Here is a 14,502-nt window from a genome sequence, read left to right as displayed (position 1 = left end):
TGCCACCATTTATGTCCGCCCTCGCACCCCCATCCCGTATGATTTCCTGGCCCACATTGACCGCACCTTCTCCACCTACGTGATTGCCGCCGACCTCAATATCCACAGCCGCGATCCTGCCGACCTCCGGCGGTGGCATCAGTTTCTCACCACTCTCCAGGGAGACCTGGTTCCCCTGCCCCAGCACACCCGGCCCGAATCCAACACCACTCCTGATGTAGTCCTTGCCTCTCCCAACCTCCTTGGGCGCATCACCGCGGATGTCCTTGACCTCATTGGCAGTGACCATGCTCCTGTCCTCCTCACTATCTCTCACGGTCGCCATCCCCGCCACGCTCCTCGCCCTGACGTCCCTCCTAAACTTGTCCATGATTACTCCCGTGCCAACTGGGATGCCTACCGGGATTCCATTCACACCCAGGTTGACAGCCACGACCTTACCCTCCAGTCTCCTGATGACATCTCTCGCACTGCTGCCTTCCTGCACCAGACTTTGTCTGACGCCGTCGCCACCCATATCCCCACCAAAGCCGTCCACCCTCACCGCCCCGCCCTGCCTCCACAGGCCGTCCTTCTCCTTCGGGAGTCCCGCCGCCTCTACCGCTCTTTTCTCCGCACTCGTGACAGGGATACACTTACCCGCCACCGGCAATTACAGCGACACATCCGCAACCTGCTTGTTGCGAAGAAACGCCGAGCCTGGCGCCAGACATGTACCCACCTCAACACCACGCTCCCCATCAACTCTTCCAAGTATTGGTCTGCTTTCCACCGCCTTACTGGGAACCGCCCCACCCCCCAGTACCCTCTCCTCCTTAATGACCGTCCCTTTCCTGACAACCTCAGTAAGGCCAACCACTTTGCCTCCCACCTCTCTGATGTTTTTTCCATCCCTGATGATCCCCACTTTGATTATTCCCTCTTCCCTGATGTCATGGACCGTACGAATACCTCTGTTCCTCCCCTTGCTCCTAGCTTCCAGTACTTGGGCCACACCCCACCATCTGCACTTAACACTCCCATCACTACACAGGACATCAGCCTCACACTCCGCACTAAACGCAACACTGCTCCCGGCCACGACTGCGTTACCTACCGCCACCTCAAACACTGCCCTCCCTCCTTCCTTTCCCTCCTTGCCGCCCTCTATAATGTCATCCTTGCCACTGGCTTCTATCCCGACCTGTGGAAAACCTCCCGTATCCTGATGTTCTCCAAACCCAATAAGCCTCCATCTGATGCCTCTTCCTATCGTCCTATCTGTCTCACGTCGGTGTTCAGCAAGCTCTTGGAATCCATCCTTTCCCGGCGCATCCATCTCCACCTCCACCAAAACCACCTCCTCCCAAACACCCAATGTGGCTTTCGACCTTCCTTCTCTGCTGATGACCAACTCCTCCGCCTCACTGATCTCCTCTCCCTCCAGCTTAACTCCCGTCGCTCCGCCATTTTTGTCTCACTTGACCTTGAAAAGGCCTACGACCGTGTCTGGCATCCCGGTCTCCTGTTTAAACTCCAAACCTACGCCCTTCCTATCAACTACATCCGTCTGGTGGCCTCCTTCCTCTCCCGCCGCCCCTCCTACGTTACCATCCATCATGCCAATTCCCGCACCTTCTACCCCTCTGCCGGTGTGCCCCAGGGCTCTGTCCTCTCCCCTCTCCTCTACCTCCTGTACACAGCAGATATGCCCCAACCCCCCCCTCCAGTGCACCTCTTGCAATATGCTGATGACACCGCATTCCTCGCCCTCGCTCCTACCCTCCAACGGTCCCAACGCCTTCTCCAGAATCACCTTGACCTTTTTGCTGCATGGTGTAACCAATGGCTCCTGAAACTCAATCCTTCCAAGACCCAGGCAATCATCGTAGGTCGTACCACTCGCTCCTTCCGGCTCCTGGATTTCTCCCTTACTGTATGCGCACGTCCTGTCCGTCTCACCCCCACCCTCACCTACCTTGGCCTCACCATTGACCGTCACCTCACCTGGACCCCTCATCTCCGATCCATCCAATCCAAAGCCCACAACCGCCTCCGCCTCCTCAAACTCCTCTCTGGCCGGACATGGGGGTTGCACCCCTCTACCATCCTCCACACCTACAAATCCTTAATCCGTCCCATCCTCTGTTATGCCAGTCCTGCCTGGATATCTGCCCCCCCCAAATTCTATCAGTCCCTCCAGATCCTTGAGCGTCATGCACTCCGCCTCGCCTTCCGTATCCGCCTCCCGTCCCCCACGCGGCTCCTCTATGATCTCATACCTTTCCCCCATCTGCTCCTCTTCCTCGAACATATCCGCATCCTCTACACCTCCCGCCGTCTTGAACCCCCTCACCCCCTGGTTGCTCCTCTCCTCTCCCATCCTCGCCCCCTGCCCCGTCTTCACCGTTGTGTCCCCCCTACCCTCCATCTCTACACCCTCCATCTCCTTTCCCAAGGTGGCTTCCGTCAACTCCCCCTCCCGGATGATGCCCTCTCTCCCTCCATTTATCCTTCCTATCAACTCTGATCCTCCCTCCCCCTCCTTTCCTCTGTCCTTTCCCTGGGCTCCCTCTTCCCCCCCCCCTTCCGTCCTGTTTCCTCCCCACTACACCTCTCCCTACCTCCCTTCTCCCCCCCAGTCCTTTTGTCTTCCCCTCCTCTGCCTACCCCCCTCCCTGTCGCGTCTGCCCCCCACCCCTCTTATGGGTCCTCATCCTCCATCAGCTCCTTTCCCGGTTCCCCCCCCCCCTTCGCTTTTACTCTCCTTTCCCCCCCTTTTTGTTTTCCCATCTCCTGTTCAGTTTCCCCCCACCTGCTCTCGACTGTGGTGTCACCTTTGCCGACTTTTTCGTGCTGTGTTCTAGTGACTATTCAGTGTTGTGTTGCGAACAGAAACCATGCTGTCGCTGGGTGTGCGTTTTATATACTTTGCGAACAGGATCCAGACTGTCGCCGTGTTTTTTAATTGTCTATTGTTTCCCCTGTCTGCTCCGTATATATTTTTATTCGCTTCATCATCCCTCTGTTGTTTGTTTTCATTTCCCCATTTTCTTTTCACCTTGTTACTCAATGAGTCCCCGATTATATCGCCTGTTTTTTATTATTATTTATTCTCCTGCTCTTTGTCAGAAAACCTGTAGGCTGCAGAGCGGCGTCCTAAGCTGCTGACAGCCCGCCCCCTTCGGGGGGAATTGAAATTCAATAAAGGAAAAAAAAAAAAAAAAAAAAAAAAAACTGTTGCTTTTGGCAGTCTCCGGAGAATGCCGACGTGAAATACTTAGTTCTTGTGATGTATTTTCTACCCCTGGTAGAGACCCTCGCGGTTGTCGTCGTCGTCGTCGTCGTCGTCGGCGCCGCCGCCGCTTTGGTAACAGCGGCAACTCGCCATTGTATGACATAGGGTGAGGTACCTTCTGCAACCGACAGAGATGGCAGTAAGCGATTGAAGCTGATTTGCAACCTCTTGTTTGATCAGCGTCATAAGGGCTTGAATGTAACTTGCGATGGGACACAGCAAGAAGTAGCGTCGCCTTTTTAGTACTGAAATTGGAGATGGAGGATTGCGTCAAAGATGGGAAATTCATTCCGGCAAGCGTACAAATGGCGAAAATGAGGTGTGTGTGGGGAAGCATATTGCGCCAGTGACCGTGTGGCCTAATGGATAAGGCGTCGGACTTCGGATCCGAAGATTGCAGGTTCGAATCCTGTCACGGTCGAGCTTTTCCAGTTCTGCAAAAGTTGCATGCTGTTTTACTGTGTTGTTTGAGTAGTACAAAATTAGTTGAAAGTTGCTGCTGTCCGCTTCCTGGCTGCAAACCGGCGCCTACCTGAAGCTCAAGCAAGACAAAGGGGTTGTGTAGCGAAATTTTCGGCACAGTGCCGATCAGGAGAGTTCTTTTGGAACTACTGCATCTGACTCAGGACCCAAGAGCTACGCCACAGGCGTCTGCGCACTGTCGAGCATGTGTGTTGAATAATGGTGCTGATAGCCACGTATCATTTCAAGTAGATTTGATGCCTTTCGGAGACAATTTTCCATTGAATAGGATTGTAGCTCATTTGTGGCAGCAGGAAATAAGCTGTAGTCAAAAGGATCTTCCATAGATGGTCGCAGGTCGCATAAATACTGTATGCCTCGTAACGCGTTGCGTGGAGCCCGGCTAGCTCGGTCGGTAGAGCATGAGACTCTTAATCTGAGGGTCGTGGGTTAGAGCCCCACGCTGGGCGGCGCTAAATTTTGTGTCTACGCGGATGCAACCTGCGCCCCTCTCGTGAGCCTTGCGTAATGAACGTAACGGGTTACGACGATGCCTAGCTTCGTATGAATATCAGAGGAATGGTTTTTGAAGCTGAAAGTAACTCTGAAATGAAATAAATGTGTTGTTTTGGAATTTTAGGCGTACATCGATATCGTGTGAGATGTGTAGGAAAGCAGCAGCTGTGCTAACTAAATGCAAGTAATGGTCGCTAATGCGGTGCGTTTCCAGCTGAAGGGCTCCGATTCACTAGTCCATAAGAATAAAGTACCCGAAAAGGGCGCTAGGCGGCGCCTACTTAGCTCAGTGGCAGAGCGCTGGTCTAGTAAACCAGAGGTCGTGAGTTCGATCCTCACAGGAGGCAAATGAATTTTGTAACAGCCCCATCTACCGTAGCGCTTTCGAAAAAAGTGGTCAAGGATAAAAAAAATTATGAATGGGTGCGGTATTCAAGAATTGCTCTCGCAAAAGAATAGTGCGAATGGTGCTATTAAAGTAGTCACCGGAAACTGTTGCTTTTGGCAGTCTCCGGAGAATGCCGACGTGAAATACTTAGTTCTTGTGATGTATTTTCTACCCCTGGTAGAGACCCTCGCGGTTGTCGTCGTCGTCGTCGTCGTCGTCGTCGTCGTCGGCGCCGCCGCCGCTTTGGTAACAGCGGCAACTCGCCATTGTATGACATAGGGTGAGGTACCTTCTGCAACCGACAGAGATGGCAGTAAGCGATTGAAGCTGATTTGCAACCTCTTGTTTGATCAGCGTCATAAGGGCTTGAATGTAACTTGCGATGGGACACAGCAAGAAGTAGCGTCGCCTTTTTAGTACTGAAATTGGAGATGGAGGATTGCGTCAAAGATGGGAAATTCATTCCGGCAAGCGTACAAATGGCGAAAATGAGGTGTGTGTGGGGAAGCATATTGCGCCAGTGACCGTGTGGCCTAATGGATAAGGCGTCGGACTTCGGATCCGAAGATTGCAGGTTCGAATCCTGTCACGGTCGAGCTTTTCCAGTTCTGCAAAAGTTGCATGCTGTTTTACTGTGTTGTTTGAGTAGTACAAAATTAGTTGAAAGTTGCTGCTGTCCGCTTCCTGGCTGCAAACCGGCGCCTACCTGAAGCTCAAGCAAGACAAAGGGGTTGTGTAGCGAAATTTTCGGCACAGTGCCGATCAGGAGAGTTCTTTTGGAACTACTGCATCTGACTCAGGACCCAAGAGCTACGCCACAGGCGTCTGCGCACTGTCGAGCATGTGTGTTGAATAATGGTGCTGATAGCCACGTATCATTTCAAGTAGATTTGATGCCTTTCGGAGACAATTTTCCATTGAATAGGATTGTAGCTCATTTGTGGCAGCAGGAAATAAGCTGTAGTCAAAAGGATCTTCCATAGATGGTCGCAGGTCGCATAAATACTGTATGCCTCGTAACGCGTTGCGTGGAGCCCGGCTAGCTCGGTCGGTAGAGCATGAGACTCTTAATCTGAGGGTCGTGGGTTAGAGCCCCACGCTGGGCGGCGCTAAATTTTGTGTCTACGCGGATGCAACCTGCGCCCCTCTCGTGAGCCTTGCGTAATGAACGTAACGGGTTACGACGATGCCTAGCTTCGTATGAATATCAGAGGAATGGTTTTTGAAGCTGAAAGTAACTCTGAAATGAAATAAATGTGTTGTTTTGGAATTTTAGGCGTACATCGATATCGTGTGAGATGTGTAGGAAAGCAGCAGCTGTGCTAACTAAATGCAAGTAATGGTCGCTAATGCGGTGCGTTTCCAGCTGAAGGGCTCCGATTCACTAGTCCATAAGAATAAAGTACCCGAAAAGGGCGCTAGGCGGCGCCTCCTTAGCTCAGTGGCAGAGCGCTGGTCTAGTAAACCAGAGGTCGTGAGTTCGATCCTCACAGGAGGCAAATGAATTTTGTAACAGCCCCATCTACCGTAGCGCTTTCGAAAAAAGTGGTCAAGGATAAAAAAAATTATGAATGGGTGCGGTATTTAAGAATTGCTCTCGCAAAAGAATAGTGCGAATGGTGCTATTAAAGTAGGCACCGGAAACTGTTGCTTTTGGCAGTCTCCGGAGAATGCCGACGTGAAATACTTAGTTCTTGTGATGTATTTTCTACCCCTGGTAGAGACCCTCGCGGTTGTCGTCGTCGTCGTCGTCGTCGTCGTCGTCGTCGTCGTCGTCGGCGCCGCCGCCGCTTTGGTAACAGCGGCAACTCGCCATTGTATGACATAGGGTGAGGTACCTTCTGCAACCGACAGAGATGGCAGTAAGCGATTGAAGCTGATTTGCAACCTCTTGTTTGATCAGCGTCATAAGGGCTTGAATGTAACTTGCGATGGGACACAGCAAGAAGTAGCGTCGCCTTTTTAGTACTGAAATTGGAGATGGAGGATTGCGTCAAAGATGGGAAATTCATTCCGGCAAGCGTACAAATGGCGAAAATGAGGTGTGTGTGGGGAAGCATATTGCGCCAGTGACCGTGTGGCCTAATGGATAAGGCGTCGGACTTCGGATCCGAAGATTGCAGGCTCGAATCCTGTCACGGTCGAGCTTTTCCAGTTCTGCAAAAGTTGCATGCTGTTTTACTGTGTTGTTTGAGTAGTACAAAATTAGTTGAAAGTTGCTGCTGTCCGCTTCCTGGCTGCAAACCGGCGCCTACCTGAAGCTCAAGCAAGACAAAGGGGTTGTGTAGCGAAATTTTCGGCACAGTGCCGATCAGGAGAGTTCTTTTGGAACTACTGCATCTGACTCAGGACCCAAGAGCTACGCCACAGGCGTCTGCGCACTGTCGAGCATGTGTGTTGAATAATGGTGCTGATAGCCACGTATCATTTCAAGTAGATTTGATGCCTTTCGGAGACAATTTTCCATTGAATAGGATTGTAGCTCATTTGTGGCAGCAGGAAATAAGCTGTAGTCAAAAGGATCTTCCATAGATGGTCGCAGGTCGCATAAATACTGTATGCCTCGTAACGCGTTGCGTGGAGCCCGGCTAGCTCGGTCGGTAGAGCATGAGACTCTTAATCTGAGGGTCGTGGGTTAGAGCCCCACGCTGGGCGGCGCTAAATTTTGTGTCTACGCGGATGCAACCTGCGCCCCTCTCGTGAGCCTTGCGTAATGAACGTAACGGGTTACGACGATGCCTAGCTTCGTATGAATATCAGAGGAATGGTTTTTGAAGCTGAAAGTAACTCTGAAATGAAATAAATGTGTTGTTTTGGAATTTTAGGCGTACATCGATATCGTGTGAGATGTGTAGGAAAGCAGCAGCTGTGCTAACTAAATGCAAGTAATGGTCGCTAATGCGGTGCGTTTCCAGCTGAAGGGCTCCGATTCACTAGTCCATAAGAATAAAGTACCCGAAAAGGGCGCTAGGCGGCGCCTCCTTAGCTCAGTGGCAGAGCGCTGGTCTAGTAAACCAGAGGTCGTGAGTTCGATCCTCACAGGAGGCAAATGAATTTTGTAACAGCCCCATCTACCGTAGCGCTTTCGAAAAAAGTGGTCAAGGATAAAAAAAATTATGAATGGGTGCGGTATTCAAGAATTGCTCTCGCAAAAGAATAGTGCGAATGGTGCTATTAAAGTAGGCACCGGAAACTGTTGCTTTTGGCAGTCTCCGGAGAATGCCGACGTGAAATACTTAGTTCTTGTGATGTATTTTCTACCCCTGGTAGAGACCCTCGCGGTTGTCGTCGTCGTCGTCGTCGTCGTCGTCGTCGTCGGCGCTTTGGTAACAGCGGCAACTCGCCATTGTATGACATAGGGTGAGGTACCTTCTGCAACCGACAGAGATGGCAGTAAGCGATTGAAGCTGATTTGCAACCTCTTGTTTGATCAGCGTCATAAGGGCTTGAATGTAACTTGCGATGGGACACAGCAAGAAGTAGCGTCGCCTTTTTAGTACTGAAATTGGAGATGGAGGATTGCGTCAAAGATGGGAAATTCATTCCGGCAAGCGTACAAATGGCGAAAATGAGGTGTGTGTGGGGAAGCATATTGCGCCAGTGACCGTGTGGCCTAATGGATAAGGCGTCGGACTTCGGATCCGAAGATTGCAGGTTCGAATCCTGTCACGGTCGAGCTTTTCCAGTTCTGCAAAAGTTGCATGCTGTTTTACTGTGTTGTTTGAGTAGTACAAAATTAGTTGAAAGTTGCTGCTGTCCGCTTCCTGGCTGCAAACCGGCGCCTACCTGAAGCTCAAGCAAGACAAAGGGGTTGTGTAGCGAAATTTTCGGCACAGTGCCGATCAGGAGAGTTCTTTTGGAACTACTGCATCTGACTCAGGACCCAAGAGCTACGCCACAGGCGTCTGCGCACTGTCGAGCATGTGTGTTGAATAATGGTGCTGATAGCCACGTATCATTTCAAGTAGATTTGATGCCTTTCGGAGACAATTTTCCATTGAATAGGATTGTAGCTCATTTGTGGCAGCAGGAAATAAGCTGTAGTCAAAAGGATCTTCCATAGATGGTCGCAGGTCGCATAAATACTGTATGCCTCGTAACGCGTTGCGTGGAGCCCGGCTAGCTCGGTCGGTAGAGCATGAGACTCTTAATCTGAGGGTCGTGGGTTAGAGCCCCACGCTGGGCGGCGCTAAATTTTGTGTCTACGCGGATGCAACCTGCGCCCCTCTCGTGAGCCTTGCGTAATGAACGTAACGGGTTACGACGATGCCTAGCTTCGTATGAATATCAGAGGAATGGTTTTTGAAGCTGAAAGTAACTCTGAAATGAAATAAATGTGTTGTTTTGGAATTTTAGGCGTACATCGATATCGTGTGAGATGTGTAGGAAAGCAGCAGCTGTGCTAACTAAATGCAAGTAATGGTCGCTAATGCGGTGCGTTTCCAGCTGAAGGGCTCCGATTCACTAGTCCATAAGAATAAAGTACCCGAAAAGGGCGCTAGGCGGCGCCTCCTTAGCTCAGTGGCAGAGCGCTGGTCTAGTAAACCAGAGGTCGTGAGTTCGATCCTCACAGGAGGCAAATGAATTTTGTAACAGCCCCATCTACCGTAGCGCTTTCGAAAAAAGTGGTCAAGGATAAAAAAAAAAATATGAATGGGTGCGGTATTCAAGAATTGCTCTCGCAAAAGAATAGTGCGAATGGTGCTATTAAAGTAGGCACCGGAAACTGTTGCTTTTGGCAGTCTCCGGAGAATGCCGACGTGAAATACTTAGTTCTTGTGATGTATTTTCTACCCCTGGTAGAGACCCTCGCGGTTGTCGTCGTCGTCGTCGTCGTCGTCGTCGTCGTCGGCGCTTTGGTAACAGCGGCAACTCGCCATTGTATGACATAGGGTGAGGTACCTTCTGCAACCGACAGAGATGGCAGTAAGCGATTGAAGCTGATTTGCAACCTCTTGTTTGATCAGCGTCATAAGGGCTTGAATGTAACTTGCGATGGGACACAGCAAGAAGTAGCGTCGCCTTTTTAGTACTGAAATTGGAGATGGAGGATTGCGTCAAAGATGGGAAATTCATTCCGGCAAGCGTACAAATGGCGAAAATGAGGTGTGTGTGGGGAAGCATATTGCGCCAGTGACCGTGTGGCCTAATGGATAAGGCGTCGGACTTCGGATCCGAAGATTGCAGGTTCGAATCCTGTCACGGTCGAGCTTTTCCAGTTCTGCAAAAGTTGCATGCTGTTTTACTGTGTTGTTTGAGTAGTACAAAATTAGTTGAAAGTTGCTGCTGTCCACTTCCTGGCTGCAAACCGGCGCCTACCTGAAGCTCAAGCAAGACAAAGGGGTTGTGTAGCGAAATTTTCGGCACAGTGCCGATCAGGAGAGTTCTTTTGGAACTACTGCATCTGACTCAGGACCCAAGAGCTACGCCACAGGCGTCTGCGCACTGTCGAGCATGTGTGTTGAATAATGGTGCTGATAGCCACGTATCATTTCAAGTAGATTTGATGCCTTTCGGAGACAATTTTCCATTGAATAGGATTGTAGCTCATTTGTGGCAGCAGGAAATAAGCTGTAGTCAAAAGGATCTTCCATAGATGGTCGCAGGTCGCATAAATACTGTATGCCTCGTAACGCGTTGCGTGGAGCCCGGCTAGCTCGGTCGGTAGAGCATGAGACTCTTAATCTGAGGGTCGTGGGTTAGAGCCCCACGCTGGGCGGCGCTAAATTTTGTGTCTACGCGGATGCAACCTGCGCCCCTCTCGTGAGCCTTGCGTAATGAACGTAACGGGTTACGACGATGCCTAGCTTCGTATGAATATCAGAGGAATGGTTTTTGAAGCTGAAAGTAACTCTGAAATGAAATAAATGTGTTGTTTTGGAATTTTAGGCGTACATCGATATCGTGTGAGATGTGTAGGAAAGCAGCAGCTGTGCTAACTAAATGCAAGTAATGGTCGCTAATGCGGTGCGTTTCCAGCTGAAGGGCTCCGATTCACTAGTCCATAAGAATAAAGTACCCGAAAAGGGCGCTAGGCGGCGCCTCCTTAGCTCAGTGGCAGAGCGCTGGTCTAGTAAACCAGAGGTCGTGAGTTCGATCCTCACAGGAGGCAAATGAATTTTGTAACAGCCCCATCTACCGTAGCGCTTTCGAAAAAAGTGGTCAAGGATAAAAAAAAAAATTATGAATGGGTGCGGTATTCAAGAATTGCTCTCGCAAAAGAATAGTGCGAATGGTGCTATTAAAGTAGGCACCGGAAACTGTTGCTTTTGGCAACCCTCCATACTGACATCCTCTCCCGCCTCCCCATCACCCGTTTTGGCCCTAACGCCTCCCTCACCCCTGCTCCCTCCCCATCTCCTACCCGCCAACCCCAACCCCCGCGTCGCCCGCCGACCCTCACCGCCGTGATCACTCGGCTTAGTCCGTCGATCACGGAGGAGGAGGTGTTGGCGGAGCTGAAGGCCCATCCCACCCTGGAGGTGCGGGCAGTCCGCCGCATTTTTAACGCGACCGGCCCCACCCGCCTTATGCGGGTGTTCTCTGAGGACGCCCCCTCCATTGACCGTCTCCTGAAGGAGGGTGCCCTCCTCTTCAATCAGCGGTACAAAGTCGACCCCTCCCGTTCCCCCCCTCAATCCCTGCGCTGCCAGAGATGTCTGCGCTACAATGCACACACAACAGCCGAGTGCCGCGAGGCCCCCACATGCCCGCATTGTCGCCAAGCGCACTTCCTCCGGCAGTGCCCCAACCTCCAATCCCCTCCCTCCTGTAATACCTGCAGCCTCCCCCACCCTACCTACTCCCAAAAGTGTAAAGCCCGGCCCCCTCCCACCACCCCTGAACTCACCGTCCCTGTCCGTCCCCTGGACGCTCCCACCCCTCCTGGCAATTCCCTTCGTCCCCCTCCCACTGCTGAGGACATCATCAGGTTCCTCACCATTGTCCTCCAAAACGTCCATCCCTTTCAGCGCCCCCACACCCTCCAACAGATCTCCCTCGCCGCCCGTTCCATATTCCACCTTAAAATGTACGCCACCTATTCCAATAACCAGGCCCATTTCACCTTCTCCCGCCTTGACACCCTCGTCTAAATCCTTATCATGGCACGACAGCATCGTATCCTTTTCAACAATATCCGCTCCCTTCCCGCCAACAAGAACCTTTTCCTGCACACCCTTGCTACCCACCGTGTGGATGCCTTCCTCCTCAATGAAACCTTCCTCCAACCCCACCACTCCATCCACACCTCCCCCTATCTCCTCCATCGCTCCGATAATCCCCTCCCAGTTGCGCGTGGCGGAGTTGCCATTGGCCACCACCGCCAGATCCCCGTTCGGCTCCAACCTCTCCTTCCCGACCCCACCGAACACCTGATCCTTAGTCTCTTCTTCCCTGGCCTTACCATTACCTGCGCCACCATCTATGTCCGCCCTAACGCCCCTCTTCCCTTCGACTTCCTCTCCCACATTGACCGTACCTTCTCCTCCTACGTGATCGCCGCCGACCTCAACATCCATAGTCGTTCCGCCGCCCAGTTACGGCGGTGGCATCGGTTCCTCTCCTCCCTTCAAGGCGACCTCATTCCCATCCTCCAGCACACCCGTCCCGAATCCAACTCCACTCCTGATGTTATCCTCTCCTCCCCCAACCTCCTTGGCCGCATAACGGTGGATGTCCTGGAACCTATTGGTAGCGACCATCTCCCTGTCCTCCTCACCGTATCGGACGGTCGTCGCCCTCGCCCCGACCCTCGTACTGATCCTCCCCCTAAGTATGTCCACGATTATTCCCGAGCCGACTGGAATGCCTACCGGGATACCCTCTCCACCCAGGTCGATAGCCACCCTCTCACCTACCACCACCCTGACGATGTCACCCATGCCGCCTCCTTTCTCCAGCAGACCTTGTCTGAGGCCGTGGAGGCCCACGTTCCTACTGTCGCCATCCACCCCCACCGTCCTACCTTACCCCCGCAGGCCGTTCTCCTCCTCCGTGAATCCCGTCGTCTCTACCGTGCCTTCCTCCGCACGCGTGACCCGGACACACTACGACGCCACCGGCAACTCCAGCGACACGTTCGTAATTTGCTCGCGGCTAAGAAACGCCGGGACTGGCGACAGACATGCACCCGTTTAAATGAAACCCTACCAATCAACTCGTCCAAGTTCTGGTCGGCCTTCCGTCGCCTTACCGGAACTAAACCCTCCCCCTACTATCCTTTTCTCCACGATGATCACCCCTTCCCTGACGCCCTTAGTAAGGCCAATCACTTTGCCTCCTACCTCTCCGATGTTTTCTCCATCCCCGATGATCCTCAGTTCGATTACTCCCTCTTCCCGGATATCCGCGATCGAACTGACACCTCTGTCCCTCCCCTCGCTCCTGGTTTCCAGTACTTGGACAACATTACACACACGGAACTCAATACCCCTATCACTACACAGGATCTCATTGATACACTCCGCACAAAACGCAACACCGCTCCTGGTCACGATCGTGCCACCTACCGTCACCTTCGTGAAGCTCCTGTCTCTTTCCTCTCCACCCTGGCCAGGCTCTACAATGTAGTCCTGTCGACCGGTTACTACCCCGACCTGTGGAAAACCTCCCGCATCCTCATGTTCCTTAAACCTAGCAAACCGCCGTCCGCCGTCTCCTCTTACCGTCCTATCAGCCTTACCTCGGTCTTCAGCAAGGTCCTGGAATCTATCCTCACCCGCCGCATCCACCAGCATCTCCGCCAGCACCGCCTCCTTCCCGTCACCCAGTGTGGCTTTCGGCCATCCTTCTCTTCCGACGATCTTCTCCTTCGCCTCACTCATCTCCTTTCCGAACAGCTTAATTCCCGTCGCTCCGCCATCTTCCTCTCCCTTGACCTCGAACGCGCTTATGACCGCGTCTGGCATTCCGGTCTCCTCTTCAAGCTCCAAACCTTTGCCCTTCCCATTAACTACGTCCGTCTGATCGGTTCCTTTCTCTCCCGCCGTCCTTCCTATGTCACCATCCATAACACAGATTCCTACACTTTTTTTCCCTCCGCCGGTGTGCCCCAAGGCTCCGTCCTCTCCCCCCTTCTGTACCTTTTGTACACGGCGGACATGCCGCCGCCGTCACCCCCCGTCCACCTTCTCCAGTTTGCCGATGACACTGCCTTCCTTGCTCTTGCCCCCACCCTACAACGCTCCCAACGCCTTCTCCAATCCCATCTTGACCGCTTCACTGCTTGGTGCAACCAGTGGTTGCTTAAGGTCAATCCCTCCAAAACCCAGGCGATCATTGTCGGCAAAACCACCCCTTCCTTCCGCCTCCTTGATTTTTATCTCACCGTCTATGGCCGTCCTATCGCCCTCACTCCCACCCTTCAGTACCTTGGCGTCACCCTCGACCGTCGACTCTCCTGGACTCCCCATCTCCGGACAATCCAAGCCAAGGCACGTTCCCGACTCCGTCTCCTCAAGCTCCTTTCCGGCCGAACGTGGGGTCTGGACCCCTCCACCATCCTCCACACCTATAAGTCCCTCATCCGCCCTATCCTCTGTTACGCCCATCTAGCTTGGATCTCCGCCTCCCCTTCCTTTTATAAATCCCTCCAAATCCTTGAACGCCATGCTCTCCGCCTTGCCTATCGCATCCGTCTCCCCTCCCCCACGCGGATCCTGTATGATCTTATCCCCTTCCCTCACCTCCTCCTCTTCCTCGAAAGGATACGAATCCTCTACACCTCCCGTAAACTCGATCCTCCCCACCCGCTCGTCTCCCCGATCCTCTCCCACCCCCGCCCGCTGCCGCGCCTGTACTCTCATGTCCCACCCGGTCTCCATCTCTCCACCCTCCTTACCCTCTCCCAAGGTGGCTT

At 52.7% G+C, this 14,502-nt stretch overlaps 15 non-coding genes across 15 annotated transcripts; all 15 read left to right on the top strand.

Annotated features, from left to right (window-relative positions):
* The first annotated feature begins 3,625 nt into the window (after nt 1-3,625).
* Trnar-ucg lies at nt 3,626-3,698 on the top strand. Its single transcript has one exon. It is a non-coding gene; the product is annotated as a tRNA-Arg (tRNA).
* Nucleotides 3,699-4,136: 438 nt separating this feature from the next.
* On the top strand, nt 4,137-4,209 carry Trnak-cuu. Its single transcript has one exon. It is a non-coding gene; the product is annotated as a tRNA-Lys (tRNA).
* A 321-nt stretch (nt 4,210-4,530) lies between these two features.
* On the top strand, nt 4,531-4,602 carry Trnat-agu. Its single transcript has one exon. It is a non-coding gene; the product is annotated as a tRNA-Thr (tRNA).
* Nucleotides 4,603-5,165: 563 nt separating this feature from the next.
* Trnar-ucg lies at nt 5,166-5,238 on the top strand. The gene has a single exon. It is a non-coding gene; the product is annotated as a tRNA-Arg (tRNA).
* Nucleotides 5,239-5,676: 438 nt separating this feature from the next.
* Nucleotides 5,677-5,749, top strand: Trnak-cuu. Its single transcript has one exon. It is a non-coding gene; the product is annotated as a tRNA-Lys (tRNA).
* Nucleotides 5,750-6,070: 321 nt separating this feature from the next.
* Nucleotides 6,071-6,142, top strand: Trnat-agu. Its single transcript has one exon. It is a non-coding gene; the product is annotated as a tRNA-Thr (tRNA).
* A 572-nt stretch (nt 6,143-6,714) lies between these two features.
* On the top strand, nt 6,715-6,787 carry Trnar-ucg. Its single transcript has one exon. It is a non-coding gene; the product is annotated as a tRNA-Arg (tRNA).
* A 438-nt stretch (nt 6,788-7,225) lies between these two features.
* Trnak-cuu lies at nt 7,226-7,298 on the top strand. Its single transcript has one exon. It is a non-coding gene; the product is annotated as a tRNA-Lys (tRNA).
* A 321-nt stretch (nt 7,299-7,619) lies between these two features.
* Trnat-agu lies at nt 7,620-7,691 on the top strand. The gene has a single exon. It is a non-coding gene; the product is annotated as a tRNA-Thr (tRNA).
* A 554-nt stretch (nt 7,692-8,245) lies between these two features.
* Nucleotides 8,246-8,318, top strand: Trnar-ucg. Its single transcript has one exon. It is a non-coding gene; the product is annotated as a tRNA-Arg (tRNA).
* Nucleotides 8,319-8,756: 438 nt separating this feature from the next.
* Trnak-cuu lies at nt 8,757-8,829 on the top strand. The gene has a single exon. It is a non-coding gene; the product is annotated as a tRNA-Lys (tRNA).
* A 321-nt stretch (nt 8,830-9,150) lies between these two features.
* Trnat-agu lies at nt 9,151-9,222 on the top strand. The gene has a single exon. It is a non-coding gene; the product is annotated as a tRNA-Thr (tRNA).
* A 556-nt stretch (nt 9,223-9,778) lies between these two features.
* Trnar-ucg lies at nt 9,779-9,851 on the top strand. The gene has a single exon. It is a non-coding gene; the product is annotated as a tRNA-Arg (tRNA).
* A 438-nt stretch (nt 9,852-10,289) lies between these two features.
* Trnak-cuu lies at nt 10,290-10,362 on the top strand. Its single transcript has one exon. It is a non-coding gene; the product is annotated as a tRNA-Lys (tRNA).
* Nucleotides 10,363-10,683: 321 nt separating this feature from the next.
* On the top strand, nt 10,684-10,755 carry Trnat-agu. Its single transcript has one exon. It is a non-coding gene; the product is annotated as a tRNA-Thr (tRNA).
* The last annotated feature ends 3,747 nt before the right edge of the window (nt 10,756-14,502 follow it).

This window comes from Schistocerca piceifrons, unplaced genomic scaffold, assembly GCF_021461385.2.
Source record: "Schistocerca piceifrons isolate TAMUIC-IGC-003096 unplaced genomic scaffold, iqSchPice1.1 HiC_scaffold_1772, whole genome shotgun sequence".
NCBI classification, from domain to species: domain Eukaryota; kingdom Metazoa; phylum Arthropoda; class Insecta; order Orthoptera; family Acrididae; genus Schistocerca; species Schistocerca piceifrons.
The sequence above is the reverse complement of the archived record's forward strand: the minus strand, read 5'-3'. Positions and strand labels throughout refer to the sequence as shown.